We start from the raw sequence: 19,147 nt of genomic DNA on the forward strand, positions 1-19,147 counted from the left end.
TACTGTGTCAGTAGTGTTCTCTCAGTGTAACACTCTCTCAGTTCAGCAATCCCTCAGCACTACACCCTCTCCGTACTGTACTGTGTCAGTACTGTTCTCTCGGTGTAACACTCACTCAGTTCAGCACTCCCTCACCACTACCCCCTCTCAGTACTGTACTGTGTCAGTAGTGTTCTCTCAGTGTAACACTCACTCAGTTCTGCACTCCCGCAGCACTACACCCTCTCAGTACTGTACTGTGTCAGTAGTGTTCTCTCAGTGTAACACTCACTCAGTTCTGCACTCCCGCAGCACTACACCCTCTCAGTACTGTACTGTGTCAGTAGTGAGAGTAACACTCAGTGTAACACTCTCTCAGTTCAGCATTCCCTCAGCACTACACCCTCTCAGTACTGTACTGTGTCAGTTGTGTTCTCTCAGTGTAACGCTCTCTCAGTTCAGCACTCCCTCAGCACTACACCCTCTCTGTACTGTACTGTGTCAGTACTGTTCTCTCGGTGTAACACTCACTCAGTTCAGCACTCCCTCACCACTACCCCCTCTCAGTACAGTACTGTGTCAGTAGTGTTCTCTCAGTGTAACACTGTCTCAGTTCAGCACTCTCTCAGCACTATACCCTCTCAGTACTGTACTGTGTCAGTAGTGTTCTCTCAGTGTAACACTCTATCAGTTCAGTACTCCCTCAGCACTACACCCTCTCAGTACTGTACTGTGTGAGTAGTGAGAGTAACACTCAGTGTAACACTTTCTCAGTTCAGCACTCCGTCAGCACTACACCCTCTCAGTACTGTACTGTGTCAGTAGTGTTCTCTCAGTGTAACACTCACTCAGTTCTGCACTCCCGCAGCACTACACCCTCTCAGTAGTGTACTGTGTCAGTAATGAGATTAACACTCAGTGTAACACACTCTCAGGTCAGCACTCCCGCAGCACTACACCCTCTCAGTACTGTACTGTGTCAGTAGTGAGAGTAACACTCAGTGTAACACTCTCTCAGTTCAGCATTCCCTCTGCACTACACCCTCTCAGTACTGTACTGTGTCAGTAGTGTTCTCTCAGTGTAACGCTCTCTCAGTTCAGCACTCCCTCAGCACTACACCCTCTCCGTACTGTACTGTGTCAGTACTGTTCTCTCGGTGTAACACTCACTCAGTTCAGCACTCCCTCACCACTACCGCCTCTCAGTACTGTACTGTGTCAGTAGTGTTATCTCAGTGTAACACTCACTCAGTTCTGCACTCCCGCAGCACTACACCCTCTCAGTACTGTACTGTGTCAGTAGTGTTCTCTCAGTGTAACACTCACTCAGTTCTGCACTCCCGCAGCACTACACCCTCTCAGTACTGTACTGTGTCAGTAGTGAGAGTAACACTCAGTGTAACACACTCTCAGGTCAGCACTCCCTCAGCACAACACCCTCTCAGTACTGTACTGTGTCAGTAGTGAGAGTAACACTCAGTGTAACACTCTCTCAGTTCAGCATTCCCTCAGCACTACACCCTCTCAGTACTGTACTGTGTCAGTTGTGTTCTCTCAGTGTAACGCTCTCTCAGTTCAGCACTCCCTCAGCACTGCACCCTCTCCGTACTGTACTGTGTCAGTACTGTTCTCTCGGTGTAACACTCACTCAGTTCAGCACTCCCTCAGCACTACACCCTCTCAGTACAGTACTGTGTCAGTAGTGAGAGTAACACTCAGTGTAACACTCTCAGTTCAGCACTCACTCAGCACTACACCCTCTCATTACTGTACTGTGTCAGTAGTGAGAGTAACACCCAGTGTAACAATCTCTCAGTTCAGCACTCCCACAGCACTACACCCTCTCAGTACTGTACTGTGTCAGTAGTGAGAGTAACACCCAGTGTAACACTCTCTCAGTTCAGCACTCTCTCAGCACTATACCCTCTCAGTACTGTACTGTGTCAGTAGTGTTCTCTCAGTGTAACACTCTCTCAGTTCAGCACTCACTCAGCACTACACCCTCTCAGTACTGTACTGTGTCAGTAGTGTTCTCTCAGTGTAACACTCAGTCAGTTCAGCACTCCCTCAGCACTATACCCTCTCAGTACTGTACTGTGTCAGTAGTGTTCTCTCAGTGTAACATTCTCTCATTTCAGCACTCCCTCAGCACTACACCCTCTCAGTACTGTACTGTGTCAGTAGTGAGAGTAACACCCAGTGTAACACTCTCTCAGTTCAGAACTCCCTCAGCACTACACCCTCTCAGTACTGTACTGTGTCAGTAGTGAGTGTAACACCCAGTGTAATACTCTCTCAGTTCAGAACTCCCTCAGCACTACACCCTCTCAGTACTGTACTGTGTCAGTAGTGTTCTCTCAGTGTAACACTCTCTCAGTTCAGCGCTCCCTCAGCACTACACCCTCTCAGTACAGTATTGTGTCAGTAGTGAGAGTAACACTCAGTGTAACAAACTCAGTTCAGCACTCCATCAGCACTACACCCTCTCAGTACTGTACTGTGTGAGTAGTGAGAGTAACACCCAGTGTAACACTCTCTCAGTTCAGCACTCCGTCAGCACTACACCCTCTCAGTACTGTACTGTGTCAGTAGTGAGAGTAACACTCAGTGTAATACTCTCTCAGTTCTGCACTCCCTCAGCACTACACTGTCTCAGTACTGTACTGTGTCAATAGTGTTCTCTCAGTGTGACACTCTCTCAGTTCAGCACTCCCTCAGCACTACACCCTCTCAGCACTGTACTGTGTCAGAAGTGTTCTCTCAGTGTAACACTCTCTCAGTTCAGCACTCCCACAGCACTACACCCTCTCAGTACTGTACTGTGTCAGTAGTGAGAGTAACACCCAGTGTAACACTCTCTCAGTTCAGCACTCCCTCAGCACTACACCCTCTCAGTACTGTACTGTGTCAGTAGTGTTCTCTCAGTGTAACACTCTCTCAGTTCAGCATTCCCTCAGCACTACACCCTCTCAGTACTGTACTGTGTCAGTAGTGAGAGTAACACTCAGTGTAACACTCTCTCAGTTCAGCATTCCCTCAGCACTACACCCTCTCAGTACTGTACTGTGTCAGTAGTGTTCTCTCAGTGTAACACTCTCTCAGTTCAGCAATCCCTCAGCACTACACCCTCTCCGTACTGTACTGTGTCAGTACTGTTCTCTCGGTGTAACACTCACTCAGTTCAGCACTCCCTCACCACTACCCCCTCTCAGTACTGTACTGTGTCAGTAGTGTTCTCTCAGTGTAACACTCACTCAGTTCTGCACTCCCGCAGCACTACACCCTCTCAGTACTGTACTGTGTCAGTAGTGTTCTCTCAGTGTAACACTCACTCAGTTCTGCACTCCCGCAGCACTACACCCTCTCAGTACTGTACTGTGTCAGTAGTGAGAGTAACACTCAGTGTAACACTCTCTCAGTTCAGCATTCCCTCAGCACTACACCCTCTCAGTACTGTACTGTGTCAGTTGTGTTCTCTCAGTGTAACGCTCTCTCAGTTCAGCACTCCCTCAGCACTACACCCTCTCCGTACTGTACTGTGTCAGTACTGTTCTCTCGGTGTAACACTCACTCAGTTCAGCACTCCCTCACCACTACCCCCTCTCAGTACAGTACTGTGTCAGTAGTGTTCTCTCAGTGTAACACTCTCTCAGTTCAGCACTCTCTCAGCACTATACCCTCTCAGTACTGTACTGTGTCAGTAGTGTTCTCTCAGTGTAACACTCTATCAGTTCAGTACTCCCTCAGCACTACACCCTCTCAGTACTGTACTGTGTGAGTAGTGAGAGTAACACTCAGTGTAACACTTTCTCAGTTCAGCACTCCGTCAGCACTACACCCTCTCAGTACTGTACTGTGTCAGTAGTGTTCTCTCAGTGTAACACTCACTCAGTTCTGCACTCCCGCAGCACTACACCCTCTCAGTAGTGTACTGTGTCAGTAATGAGATTAACACTCAGTGTAACACACTCTCAGGTCAGCACTCCCTCAGCACAACACCCTCTCAGTACTGTACTGTGTCAGTACTGTTCTCTCGGTGTAACACTCACTCAGTTCAGCACTCCCTCACCACTACCGCCTCTCAGTACTGTACTGTGTCAGTAGTGTTATCTCAGTGTAACACTCACTCAGTTCTGCACTCCCGCAGCACTACACCCTCTCAGTACTGTACTGTGTCAGTAGTGTTCTCTCAGTGTAACACTCACTCAGTTCTGCACTCCCGCAGCACTACACCCTCTCAGTACTGTACTGTGTCAGTAGTGAGAGTAACACTCAGTGTAACACACTCTCAGGTCAGCACTCCCTCAGCACAACACCCTCTCAGTACTGTACTGTGTCAGTAGTGAGAGTAACACTCAGTGTAACACTCTCTCAGTTCAGCATTCCCTCAGCACTACACCCTCTCAGTACTGTACTGTGTCAGTTGTGTTCTCTCAGTGTAACGCTCTCTCAGTTCAGCACTCCCTCAGCACTACACCCTCTCCGTACTGTACTGTGTCAGTACTGTTCTCTCGGTGTAACACTCACTCAGTTCAGCACTCCCTCACCACTACCCCCTCTCAGTACAGTACTGTGTCAGTAGTGTTCTCTCAGTGTAACACTCTCTCAGTTCAGCACTCTCTCAGCACTATACCCTCTCAGTACTGCACTGTGTCAGTAGTGTTCTCTCAGTGTAACACTCACTCAGTTCAGCACTCTCTCAGCACTACACCCTCTCAGTACTGTACTGTGTCAGTAGTGAGAGTAACACTCAGTGTAACACTCTCTCAGTTCAGCATTCCCTCAGCACTACACCCTCTCAGTACTGTACTGTGTCAGTAGTGTTCTCTCAGTGTAACACTCTCAGTTCAGCACTCACTCAGCAGTACACCCTCTAGGTACTGTACTGTGTCAGTAGTGTTCCCTCAGTGTAACACTCAGTCAGTTCAGCACTCCCTCAGCACTACACCCTCTCAGTACTGTACTGTGTCAGTAGTGTTCTCTCAGTGTAACACTCTCTCATTTCAGCATTCCCTCAGCACTACACCCTCTCAGTACTGTACTGTGTCAGTAGTGTTCTCTCAGTGTAACACTCTCTCAGTTCAGCACTCCCTCAGCACTACACCCTCTCAGTACTGTACTGTGTCAGTAGTGAGAGTAACACCCAGTGTAACACTCTCTCAGTTCAGAACTCCCTCAGCACTACACCCTCTCAGTACTGTACTGTGTCAGTAGTGAGTGTAACACCCAGTGTAATACTCTCTCAGTTCAGAACTCCCTCAGCACTACACCCTCTCAGTACAGTACTGTGTCAGTAGTGAGAGTAACACTCAGTGTAACACTCTCAGTTCAGCACTCACTCAGCACTACACCCTCTCATTACTGTACTGTGTCAGTAGTGAGAGTAACACCCAGTGTAACACTCTCTCAGTTCAGCACTCCCACAGCACTACACCCTCTCAGTACTGTACTGTGTCAGTAGTGAGAGTAACACCCAGTGTAACACTCTCTCAGTTCAGCACTCCCTCAGCACTACACCCTCTCAGTACTGTACTGTGTCAGTAGTGTTCTCTCAGTGTAACACTCTCTCAGTTCTGCACTCCCTCAGCACTACACCCTCTCAGTACTGTACTGTGTCAGTAGTGTTCTCTCAGTGTAACACTCTCTCAGTTCAGCACTCGCACAGCACTACACCCTCTCCGTACTGTACTGTGTCAGTAGTGAGAGTAACACTCAGTGTAACACTCACTCAGTTCAACACTCCCTGAGCACTACACTGTCTCAGTACTGTACTGTGTCAACAGTGTTCTCTCAGTGTAACACTCCCTCAGTTCAGCACTCCCTCAGCACTACACCCTCTCAGTACTGTACTGTGTCAGTAGTGAGAGTAACACTCAGTGTAACACTCTCAGTTCAGCACTCACTCAGCACTACACCCTCTCATTACTGTACTGTGTCAGTAGTGTTCTCTCAGTGTAACACTCTATCAGTTCAGTACTCCCTCAGCACTACACCCTCTCAGTACTGTACTGTGTCAGTAGTGTTCTCACAGTGTAACACTCACTCAGTTCTGCACTCCCGCAGCACTACACCCTCTCAGTACTGTACTGTGTCAGTAATGAGAGTAACACTCAGTGTAACACACTCTCAGGTCAGCACTCCCTCAGCACAACACCCTCTCAGTACTGTACTGTGTCAGTAGTGAGAGTAACACTCAGTGTAACACTCTCTCAGTTCAGCATTCCCTCAGCACTACACCCTCTCAGTACTGTACTGTGTCAGTATTGTTCTCTCAGTGTAACACTCTCTCAGTTCAGCACTCCCTCAGCACTACACCCTCTCCGTACTGTACTGTGTCAGTAGTGTTCTCTCAGTGTAACACTCTCTCAGTTCAGCACTCCCTCAGCACTACACCCTCTCAGTACTGTACTGTGTCAGTAGTGTTCTCTCGGTGTAACACTCACTCAGTTCAGCACTCCCTCACCACTACCCCCTCTCAGTACTGTACTGTGTCAGTAGTGTTCTCTCAGTGTAACACTCACTCAGTTCTGCACTCCCGCAGCACTACACCCTCTCAGTACTGTACTGTGTCAGTAGTGTTCTCTCAGTGTAACACTCACTCAGTTCTGCACTCCCGCAGCACTACACCCTCTCAGTACTGTACTGTGTCAGTAGTGAGAGTAACACTCAGTGTAACACTCTCTCAGTTCAGCATTCCCTCAGCACTACACCCTCTCAGTACTGTACTGTGTCAGTTGTGTTCTCTCAGTGTAACGCTCTCTCAGTTCAGCACTCCCTCAGCACTACACCCTCTCCGTACTGTACTGTGTCAGTACTGTTCTCTCGGTGTAACACTCACTCAGTTCAGCACTCCCTCACCACTACCCCCTCTCAGTACAGTACTGTGTCAGTAGAGTTCTCTCAGTGTAACACTCTCTCAGTTCAGCACTCTCTCAGCACTACACCCTCTCAGTACTGTTCTGTGTCAGTAGTGTTCTCTCAGTGTAACACTCTCTCAGTTCAGCACTCCCTCAGCACTACACCCTCTCAGTACTGTACTGTGTCAGTAGTGTTCTCTCAGTGTAACACTCACTCTGTTCTGCACTCCCGCAGCACTACACCCTCTCAGTACTGTACTGTGTCAGTAGTGTTCTCTCAGTGTAACACTCACTCAGTTCTGCACTCCCGCAGCACTACACCCTCTCAGTACTGTACTGTGTCAGTAGTGAGAGTAACACTCAGTGTAACACTCTCTCAGTTCAGAACTCCCTCAGCACTACACCCTCTCAGTACTGTACTGTGTCAGTAGTGTTCTCTCAGTGTAACACTCTCTCAGTTCAGCATTCCCTCAGCACTACACCCTCTCAGTACTGTACTGTGTCAGTAGTGAGAGTAACGCTCAGTGTAACACTCTCTCAGTTCAGAACTCCCTCAGCACTACACCCTCTCAGTACTGTACTGTGTCAGTAGTGTTCTCTCAGTGTAACACTCACTCTGTTCTGCACTCCCGCAGCACTACACCCTCTCAGTACTGTACTGTGTCAGTAGTGTTCTCACAGTGTAACACTCACTCAGTTCTGCACTCCCGCAGCACTACACCCTCTCAGTACTGTACTGTGTCAGTAATGAGAGTAACACTCAGTGTAACACACTCTCAGGTCAGCACTCCCTCAGCACAACACCCTCTCAGTACTGTACTGTGTCAGTAGTGAGAGTAACACTCAGTGTAACACTCTCTCAGTTCAGCATTCCCTCAGCACTACACCCTCTCAGTACTGTACTGTGTCAGTATTGTTCTCTCAGTGTAACACTCTCTCAGTTCAGCACTCCCTCAGCACTACACCCTCTCCGTACTGTACTGTGTCAGTAGTGTTCTCTCAGTGTAACACTCTCTCAGTTCAGCACTCCCTCAGCACTACACCCTCTGAGTACTGTACTGTTTCAGTAGTGTTCTCTCGGTGTAACACTCACTCAGTTCAGCACTCCCTCACCACTACCCCCTCTCAGTACTGTACTGTGTCAGTAGTGTTCTCTCAGTGTAACACTCACTCAGTTCTGCACTCCCGCAGCACTACACCCTCTCAGTACTGTACTGTGTCAGTAGTGTTCTCTCAGTGTAACACTCACTCAGTTCTGCACTCCCGCAGCACTACACCCTCTCAGTACTGTACTGTGTCAGTAGTGAGAGTAACACTCAGTGTAACACTCTCTCAGTTCAGCATTCCCTCAGCACTACACCCTCTCAGTACTGTACTGTGTCAGTTGTGTTCTCTCAGTGTAACGCTCTCTCAGTTCAGCACTCCCTCAGCACTACACCCTCTCCGTACTGTACTGTGTCAGTACTGTTCTCTCGGTGTAACACTCACTCAGTTCAGCACTCCCTCACCACTACCCCCTCTCAGTACAGTACTGTGTCAGTAGTGTTCTCTCAGTGTAACACTCTCTCAGTTCAGCACTCTCTCAGCACTACACCCTCTCAGTACTGTACTGTGTCAGTAGTGTTCCCTCAGTGTAACACTCTCTCAGTTCAGCACTCCCTCAGCACTACACCCTCTCAGTACTGTACTGTGTCAGTAGTGTTCTCTCAGTGTAACACTCACTCAGTTCTGCACTCCCGCAGCACTACACCCTCTCAGTACTGTACTGTGTCAGTAGTGTTCTCTCAGTGTAACACTCACTCAGTTCTGCACTCCCGCAGCACTACACCCTCTCAGTACTGTACTGTGTCAGTAGTGAGAGTAACACTCAGTGTAACACTCTCTCAGTTCAGAACTCCCTCAGCACTACTCCCTCTCAGTACTGTACTGTGTCAGTAGTGTTCTCTCAGTGTAACACTCTCTCAGTTCAGCATTCCCTCAGCACTACACCCTCTCAGTACTGTACTGTGTCAGTAGTGAGAGTAACACTCAGTGTAACACTCTCTCAGTTCAGAACTCCCTCAGCACTACACCCTCTCAGTACTGTACTGTGTCAGTAGTGTTCTCTCAGTGTAACACTCACTCTGTTCTGCACTCCCGCAGCACTACACCCTCTCAGTACTGTACTGTGTCAGTAGTGTTCTCTCAGTGTAACACACTCTCAGGTCAGCACTCCCTCAGCACAACACCCTCTCAGTACTGTACTGTGTCAGTAGTGAGAGTAACACTCAGTGTAACACTCTCTCAGTTCAGCACTCCCGCAGCACTACACCCTCTCAGTACTGTACTGTGTCAGTAGTGTTCTCTCAGTGTAACACTCACTCAGTTCAGCACTCCCTCAGCACTACACCCTCTAGGTACTGTACTGTGTCAGTAGTGTTCCCTCAGTGTAACACTCAGTCAGTTCAGCACTCCCTCAGCACTATACCCTCTCAGTACTGTACTGTGTCAGTAGTGTTCTCTCAGTGTAACATTCTCTCATTTCAGCATTCCCTCAGCACTGCACCCTCTCAGTACTGTACTGTGTCAGTAGTGTTCTCTCAGTGTAACACTCTCTCAGTTCAGCACTCCCTCTGCACTACACCCTCTCAGTACTGTACTGTGTCAGTAGTGAGAGTAACACCCAGTGTAACACTCTCTCAGTTCAGAACTCCCTCAGCACTACACCCTCTCAGTACTGTACTGTGTCAGTAGTGAGTGTAACACCCAGTGTAATACTCTCTCAGTTCAGAACTCCCTCAGCACTACACCCTCTCAGTACTGTACTGTCAGTAGTGTTCTCTCAGTGTAACACTCTCTCAGTTCAGTACTCCCTCAGCACTACACCCTCTCAGTACTGTACTGTGTGAGTAGTGAGAGTAACACTCAGTGTAACACTTTCTCAGTTCAGCACTCCGTCAGCACTACACCCTCTCAGTGCTGTACTGTGTCAGTAGTGTTCTCTCAGTGTAACACTCACTCAGTTCTGCACTCCCGCAGCACTACACCCTCTCAGTACTGTACTGTGTCAGTAGTGAGAGTAACACTCAGTGTAACACTCTCTCAGTTCAGCATTCCCTCTGCACTACACCCTCTCAGTACTGTACTGTGTCAGTAGTGTTCTCTCAGTGTAACGCTCTCTCAGTTCAGCACTCCCTCAGCACTACACCCTCTCCGTACTGTACTGTGTCAGTACTGTTCTCTCGGTGTAACACTCACTCAGTTCAGCACTCCCTCACCACTACCCCCTCTCAGTACTGTACTGTGTCAGTAGTGTTATCTCAGTGTAACACTCACTCAGTTCTGCACTCCCGCAGCACTACACCCTCTCAGTACTGTACTGTGTCAGTAGTGTTCTCTCAGTGTAACACTCACTCAGTTCTGCACTCCCGCAGCACTACACCCTCTCAGTACTGTACTGTGTCAGTATTGAGAGTAACACTCAGTGTAACACACTCTCAGGTCAGCACTCCCTCAGCACAACACCCTCTCAGTACTGTACTGTGTCAGTAGTGAGAGTAACACTCAGTGTAACACTCTCTCAGTTCAGCATTCCCTCAGCACTACACCCTCTCAGTACTGTACTGTGTCAGTTGTGTTCTCTCAGTGTAACGCTCTCTCAGTTCAGCACTCCCTCAGCACTACACCCTCTCAGTACTGTACTGTGTCAGTAGTGTTCTCTCAGTGTAACGCTCTCTCAGTTCAGCACTCCCTCAGCACTACACCCTCTCCGTACTGTACTGTGTCAGTTGTGTTCTCTCAGTGTAACGCTCTCTCAGTTCAGCACTCCCTCAGCACTACACCCTCTCAGTACTGTACTGTGTCAGTAGTGTTCTCTCAGTGTAACGCTCTCTCAGTTCAGCACTCCCTCAGCACTACACCCTCTCCGTACTGTACTGTGTCAGTACTGTTCCTTCGGTGTAACACTCACTCAGTTCAGCACTCCCTCACCACTACCCCCTCTCAGTACAGTACTGTGTCAGTAGTGTTCTCTCAGTGTAACACTCTCTCAGTTCAGCACTCTCTCAGCACTATACCCTCTCAGTACTGTACTGTGTCAGTAGTGAGAGTAACACCCAGTGTAACACTCACTCAGTTCAGCACTCCCTCACCACTACCCCCTCTCAGTACTGTACTGTGTCAGTAGTGTTCTCTCAGTGTAACACTCTCTCAGTTCAGCACTCACTCAGCACTACACCCTCTAGGTACTGTACTGTGTCAGTAGTGTTCCCTCAGTGTAACACTCAGTCAGTTCAGCACTCCCTCAGCACTATACCCTCTCAGTACTGTACTGTGTCAGTAGTGTTCTCTCAGTGTAACACTCTCTCAGTTCAGCACTCCCTCAGCACTACACCCTCTCAGTACTGTACTGTGTCAGTAGTGAGAGTAACACCCAGTGTAACACTCTCTCAGTTCAGAACTCCCTCAGCACTACACCCTCTCAGTACTGTACTGTGTCAGTAGTGAGTGTAACACCCAGTGTAATACTCTCTCAGTTCAGAACTCCCTCAGCACTACACCCTCTCAGTACTGTACTGTGTCAGTTGTGTTCTCTCAGTGTAACACACTCTCAGTTCAGCACTCCCTCAGCACTACTCCCTCTCACTACTGTACTGTGTCAGTAGTGAGAGTAACACCCAGTGTAACACTCTCTCAGTTCAGAACTCCCTCAGCATTACAACCTCTCAGTACTGTACTGTGTCAGTAGTGTTCTCTCAGTGTAACACTCTCTCAGTTCAGCACTCCCTCAGCACTACACTGTCTCAGTACTGTACTGTGTCAGTAGTGTTCTCTCAGTGTAACACTCTCTCATTTCAGCATTCTCTCAGCACTACACCCTCTCAGTACTGTACTGTGTCAGTAGTGAGAGTAACACCCAGTGTAACAGTCTCTCAGTTCAGAACTCCCTCAGCACTACACCCTCTCAGTACAGTACTGTGTCAGTAGTGAGAGTAACACTCAGTGTAACACTCTCAGTTCAGCACTCCCTCAGCACTACTCCCTCTCAGTACTGTACTGTGTCAGTAGTGAGAGTAAAACTCTGTGTAACACTCTCTCAGTTCAGAACTCCCTCAGCACTAAACCCTCTCAGTACTGTACTGTGTCAGTAGTGTTCTCTCAGTGTAACACTCTTTCAGATCAGCACTCCCTCAGCACTACACCCTCTCAGTACAGTACTGTGTCAGTAGTGAGAGTAACACCCAGTGTAATACTCTCTCAGTTCTGCACTCCCTCAGCACTACACTGTCTCAGTACTGTACTGTGTCAATAGTGTTCTCTCAGTGTGACACTCTCTCAGTTCAGCACTCCCTCAGCACTACACCCTCTCAGCACTGTACTGTGTCAGAAGTGTTCTCTCAGTGTAACACTCTCTCAGTTCAGCACTCCCACAGCACTACACCCTCTCAGTACTGTACTGTGTCAGTAGTGAGAGTAACACCCAGTGTAACACTCTCTCAGTTCAGCACTCCCTCAGCACTACACCCTCTCAGTACTGTACTGTGTCAGTAGTGTTCTCTCAGTGTAACACTCTCTCAGTTCAGCACTCCCTCAGCACTACACCCTCTCAGTACTGTACTGTGTCAGTAGTGTTCTCTCAGTGTAACACTCACTCAGTTCAGCACTCGCACAGCACTACACCCTCTCAGTACTGTACGGTGTCAGTAGTGAGAGTAACACCCAGTGTAACACTCACTCAGTTCAGAACTCCCTCAGCACTACACCCTCTCAGTACTGTACTGTGTCAGTAGTGAGAGTAACACTCAGTGTAACACTCACTCAGTTCAACACTCCCTTAGCACTACACTGTCTCAGTACTGTACTGTGTCAACAGTGTTTTCTCAGTGTAACACTCCCTCAGTTCAGCACTCCCTCAGCACTACACACTCTCAGTACTGTACTGTGTCAGTAGTGAGAGTAACACTCTGTGTAACACACTCTCAGTTCAGCACTCACTCAGCACTACACCCTCTCATTACTGTACTGTGTCAGTAGTGTTCTCTCAGTGTAACACTCTATCAGTTCAGTACTCCCTCAGCACTACACCCTCTCAGTACTGTACTGTGTCAGTAGTGAGAGTAACACTCAGTGTAACACTTTCTCAGTTCAGCACTCCATCAGCACTACACCCTCTCAGTACTGTACTGTGTCAGTAGTGTTCTCTCAGTGTAACTCTCACTCAGTTCTGCACTCCCGCAGCACTAAACCCTCTCAGTACTCTACTGTCAGTAATGAGAGTAACACTCAGTGTAACACACTCTCAGGTCAGCACTCCCTCAGCACAACACCCTCTCAGTACTGTACTGTGTCAGTAGTGAGAGTAACACTCAGTGTAACACTCTCTCAGTTCAGCATTCCCTCAGCAGTACACTCTCTCAGTACTGTACTGTGTCAGTAGTGTTCTCTCAGTGTAACGCTCTCTCAGTTCAGCACTCCCTCAGCACTACACCCTCTCCGTTCGGTACTGTGTCAGTACTGTTCTCTCGGTGTAACACTCACTCAGTTCAGCACTCCCTCACCACTACCCCCTCTCAGTACTGTACTGTGTCAGTAGTGTTCTCTCAGTGTAACACTCACTCAGTTCTGCACTCACTCAGCACTACACCCTCTAGGTACTGTACTGTGTCAGTAGTGTTCCCTCAGTGTAACACTCAGTCAGTTCAGCACTCCCTCAGCACTATACCCTCTCAGTACTGTACTGTGTCAGTAGTGTTCTCTCAGTGTAACACTCTCTCAGTTCAGCACTCCCTCAGCACTACACCCTCTCAGTACTGTACTGTGTCAGTAGTGAGAGTAACACCCAGTGTAACACTCTCTCAGTTCAGAACTCCCTCAGCACTACACCCTCTCAGTACTGTACTGTGTCAGTAGTGAGTGTAACACCCAGTGTAATACTCTCTCAGTTCAGAACTCCCTCAGCACCACACCCTCTCAGTACTGTACTGTGTCAGTAGTGTTCTCTCAGTGTAACACACTCTCAGTTCAGCACTCCCTCAGCACTACTCCCTCTCACTACTGTACTGTGTCAGTAGTGAGAGTAACACCCAGTGTAACACTCTCTCAGTTCAGAACTCCCTCAGCATTACACCCTCTCAGTACTGTACTGTGTCAGTAGTGTTCTCTCAGTGTAACACTCTCTCAGTTCAGCACTCCCTCAGCACTACACCCTCTCAGTACAGTACTGTGTCAGTAGTGAGAGTAACACCCAGTGTAATACTCTCTCAGTTCTGCACTCCCTCAGCACTACACTGTCTCAGTACTGTACTGTGTCAGTAGTGTTCTCTCAGTGTAACACTCTCTCATTTCAGCATTCTCTCAGCACTACACCCTCTCAGTACTGTACTGTGTCATTAGTGTTCTCTCAGTGTAACGCTCTCTCAGTTCGGCACTCCCTCAGCACTACACCCTCTCCGTACTGTACTGTGTCAGTAGTGTTCTCTCAGTGTAACACTCACTCAGTTCAGCACTCCCTCACCACTACACCCTCTCAGTACTGTACTGTGTCAGTAGTGAGAGTAACACCCAGTGTAACACTCTCTCAGTTCAGAACTCCCTCAGCACTACACCCTCTCAGTACTGTACTGTGTCAGTAGTGAGAGTAACACTCAGTGTAACACTCTCAGTTCAGCACTCCCTCAGCACTACTCCCTCTCAGTACTGTACTGTGTCAGTAGTGAGAGTAAAACTCTGTGTAACACTCTCTCAGTTCAGAACTCCCTCAGCACTAAACCCTCTCAGTACTGTACTGTGTCAGTAGTGTTCTCTCAGTGTAACACTCTTTCAGATCAGCACTCCCTCAGCACTACACCCTCTCAGTACTGTACTGTGTCAGTAGTGAGAGTAACACCCAGTGTAACACTCTCTCAGTTCAGAACTCCCTCAGCCCTACACCCTCTCAGTACTGTACTGTGTCAGTAGTGTTCTCTCAGTGTAGCACTCTCTCAGTTCAGCACTCCCTCAGCACTACACCCTCTCAGTACAGTACTGTGTCAGTAGTGAGAGTAACACCCAGTGTAATACTCTCTCAGTTCTGCACTCCCTCAGCACTACACTGTCTCAGTACTGTACTGAGTCAATAGTGTTCTCTCAGTGTGACACTCTCTCAGTTCAGCACTCCCTCAGCACTACACCCTCTCAGCACTGTACTGTGTCAGAAGTGTTCTCTCAGTGTAACACTCTCTCAGTTCAGCACTCCCACAGCACTACCCCCTCTCAGTACTGTACTGTGTCAGTAGTGAGAGTAACACCCAGTGTAACACTCTCTCAGTTCAGCACTCCCTCAGCACTACACCCTCTCAGTACTGTACTGTGTCAGTAGTGTTCTCTCAGTGTAACACTCTCTCAGTTCAGCACTCCCTCAGCACTACACCCTCTCAGTACTGTACTGTGTCAGTAGTGTTCTCTCAGTGTAACACTCACTCAGTTCAGCACTCGCACAGCACTACACCCTCTCAGTACTGTACGGTGTCAGTAGTGAGAGTAACACCCAGTGTAACACTCACTCAGTTCAGAACTCCCTCAGCACTACACCCTCTCAGTACTGTACTGTGTCAGTAGTGAGAGTAACACTCAGTGTAACACTCACTCAGTTCAACACTCCCTTAGCACTACACTGTCTCAGTACTGTACTGTGTCAACAGTGTTTTCTCAGTGTAACACTCCCTCAGTTCAGCACTCCCTCAGCACTACACACTCTCAGTACTGTACTGTGTCAGTAGTGAGAGTAACACTCTGTGTAACACACTCTCAGTTCAGCACTCACTCAGCACTACACCCTCTCATTACTGTACTGTGTCAGTAGTGTTCTCTCAGTGTAACACTCTATCAGTTCAGTACTCCCTCAGCACTACACCCTCTCAGTACTGTACTGTGTCAGTAGTGAGAGTAACACTCAGTGTAACACTTTCTCAGTTCAGCACTCCATCAGCACTACACCCTCTCAGTACTGTACTGTGTCAGTAGTGTTCTCTCAGTGTAACTCTCACTCAGTTCAGCACTCCCTCAGCACTACACCCTCTCAGTACAGTACTGTGTCAGTAGTGAGAGTAACACCCAGTGTAACACTCTCTCAGTTCAGCACTCCCGCAGCACTAAACCCTCTCAGTACTCTACTGTCAGTAATGAGAGTAACACTCAGTGTAACACACTCTCAGGTCAGCACTCCCTCAGCACAACACCCTCTCAGTACTGTACTGTGTCAGTAGTGAGAGTAACACTCAGTGTAACACTCTCTCTGTTCAGCATTCCCTCAGCAGTACACTCTCTCAGTACTGTACTGTGTCAGTAGTGTTCTCTCAGTGTAACGCTCTCTCAGTTCAGCACTCCCTCAGCACTACACCCTCTCCGTTCGGTACTGTGTCAGTACTGTTCTCTCGGTGTAACACTCACTCAGTTCAGCACTCCCTCACCACTACCCCCTCTCAGTACTGTACTGTGTCAGTAGTGTTCTCTCAGTGTAACACTCACTCAGTTCTGCACTCCCGCAGCACTACACACTCTCAGTACTGTACTGTGTCAGTAGTGAGAGTAACACTCAGTGTAACACACTCTCAGGTCAGCACTCCCTCAGCACAACACCCTCTCAGTACTGTACTGTGTCAGTAGTGAGAGTAACACTCAGTGTAACACTCAGTCAGTTCAGCACTCCCTCAGCACTATACCCTCTCAGTACTGTACTGTGTCAGTAGTGTTCTCTCAGTGTAACACTCTCTCATTTCAGCACTCCCTCAGCACTACACCCTCTCAGTACTGTACTGTGTCAGTAGTGAGAGTAACACTCAGTGTAACACTCAGTCAGTTCAGCACTCCCTCAGCACTACCCCCTCTCAGTACTGTACTGTGTCAGTAGTGTTCTCTCAGTGTAACACTCTCTCAGTTCAGCACTCACTCAGCACTACACCCTCTAGGTACTGTACTGTGTCAGTAGTGTTCCCTCAGTGTAACACTCAGTCAGTTCAGCACTCCCTCAGCACTATACCCTCTCAGTACTGTACTGTGTCAGTAGTGTTCTCTCAGTGTAACACTCTCTCAGTTCAGCACTCCCTCAGCACTACTCCCTCTCACTACTGTACTGTGTCAGTAGTGAGAGTAACACCCAGTGTAACACTCTCTCAGTTCAGAACTCCCTCAGCATTACACCCTCTCAGTACTGTACTGTGTCAGTAGTGTTCTCTCAGTGTAACACTCTCTCAGTTCAGCACTCCCTCAGCACTACACCCTCTCAGTACAGTACTGTGTCAGTAGTGAGAGTAACACCCAGTGTAATACTCTCTCAGTTCTGCACTCCCTCAGCACTACACTGTCTCAGTACTGTACTGTGTCAGTAGTGTTCTCTCAGTGTAACACTCTCTCATTTCAGCATTCTCTCAGCACTACACCCTCTCAGTACTGTACTGTGTCATTAGTGTTCTCTCAGTGTAACGCTCTCTCAGTTCGGCACTCCCTCAGCACTACACCCTCTCCGTACTGTACTGTGTCAGTAGTGTTCTCTCAGTGTAACACTCACTCAGTTCAGCACTCCCTCACCACTACACCCTCTCAGTACTGTACTGTGTCAGTAGTGAGAGTAACACCCAGTGTAACACTCTCTCAGTTCAGAACTCCCTCAGCACTACACCCTCTCAGTACTGTACTGTGTCAGTAGTGAGAGTAACACTCAGTGTAACACTCTCAGTTCAGCACTCCCTCAGCACTACTCCCTCTCAGTACTGTACTGTGTCAGTAGTGAGAGTAAAACTCTGTGTAACACTCTCTCAGTTCAGAACTCCCTCAGCACTAAACCCTCTCAGTACTGTACTGTGTCAGTAGTGTTCTCTCAGTGTAACACTCTTTCAGATCAGCACTCCCTCAGCACTACACCCTCTCAGTACTGTACTGTGTCAGTAGTGAGAGTAACACCCAGTGTAACACTCTCTCAGTTCAGAACTCCCTCAGCCCTACACCCTCTCAGTACTGTACTGTGTCAGTAGTGTTCTCTCAGTGTAGCACTCTCTCAGTTCAGCACTCCCTCAGCACTACACCCTCTCAGTACAGTACTGTGTCAGTAGTGAGAGTAACACCCAGTGTAATACTCTCTCAGTTCTGCACTCCCTCAGCACTACACTGTCTCAGTACTGTACTGAGTCAATAGTGTTCTCTCAGTGTGACACTCTCTCAGTTCAGCACTCCCTCAGCACTACACCCTCTCAGCACTGTACTGTGTCAGAAGTGTTCTCTCAGTGTAACACTCTCTCAGTTCAGCACTCCCACAGCACTACACCCTCTCAGTATTGTACTGTGTCAGTAGTGAGAGTAACACCCAGTGTAACACTCTCTCAGTTCAGCACTCCCTCAGCACTCCACCCTCTCAGTACTGTACTGTGTCAGTAGTGTTCTCTCAGTGTAACACTCTCTCAGTTCAGCACTCCCTCAGCACTACACCCTCTCAGTACTGTACTGTGTCAGTAGTGTTCTCTCAGTGTAACACTCACTCAGTTCAGCACTCGCACAGCACTACACCCTCTCAGTACTGTACTGTGTCAGTAGTGAGAGTAACACCCAGTGTAACACTCACTCAGTTCAGAACTCCCTCAGCACTACACCCTCTCAGTACTGTACTGTGTCAGTAGTGAGAGTAACACTCAGTGTAACACTCACTCAGTTCAACACTCCCTGAGCACTACACTGTCTCAGTACTGTACTGTGTCAACAGTGTTTTCTCAGTGTAACACTCCCTCAGTTCAGCACTCCCTCAGCACTACACACTCTCAGTACTGTACTGTGTCAGTAGTGAGAGTAACACTCTGTGTAACACACTCTCAGTTCAGCACTCACTCAGCACTACACCCTCTCATTACTGTACTGTGTCAGTAGTGTTCTCTCAGTGTAACACTCTATCAGTTCAGTACTCCCTCAGCACTACACCCTCTCAGTACTGTACTGTGTCAGTAGTGAGAGTAACACTCAGTGTAACACTTTCTCAGTTCAGCACTCCGTCAGCACTACACCCTCTCAGTACTGTACTGTGTCAGTAGTGTTCTCTCAGTGTAACACTCACTCAGTTCAGCACTCCCTCAGCACTACACCCTCTCAGTACTGTACTGTGTCAGTAGTGTTCTCTCAGTGTAACTCTCACTCAGTTCTGCACTCCCGCAGCACTAAACCCTCTCAGTACTCTACTGTCAGTAATGAGAGTAACACTCAGTGTAACACACTCTCAGGTCAGCACTCCCTCAGCACAACACCCTCTCAGTACTGTACTGTGTCAGTAGTGAGAGTAACACTCAGTGTAACACTCTCTCAGTTCAGCATTCCCT

This window comes from Hemitrygon akajei, chromosome 1 (assembly GCF_048418815.1).
Source record: "Hemitrygon akajei chromosome 1, sHemAka1.3, whole genome shotgun sequence".
NCBI lineage: Eukaryota > Metazoa > Chordata > Chondrichthyes > Myliobatiformes > Dasyatidae > Hemitrygon > Hemitrygon akajei.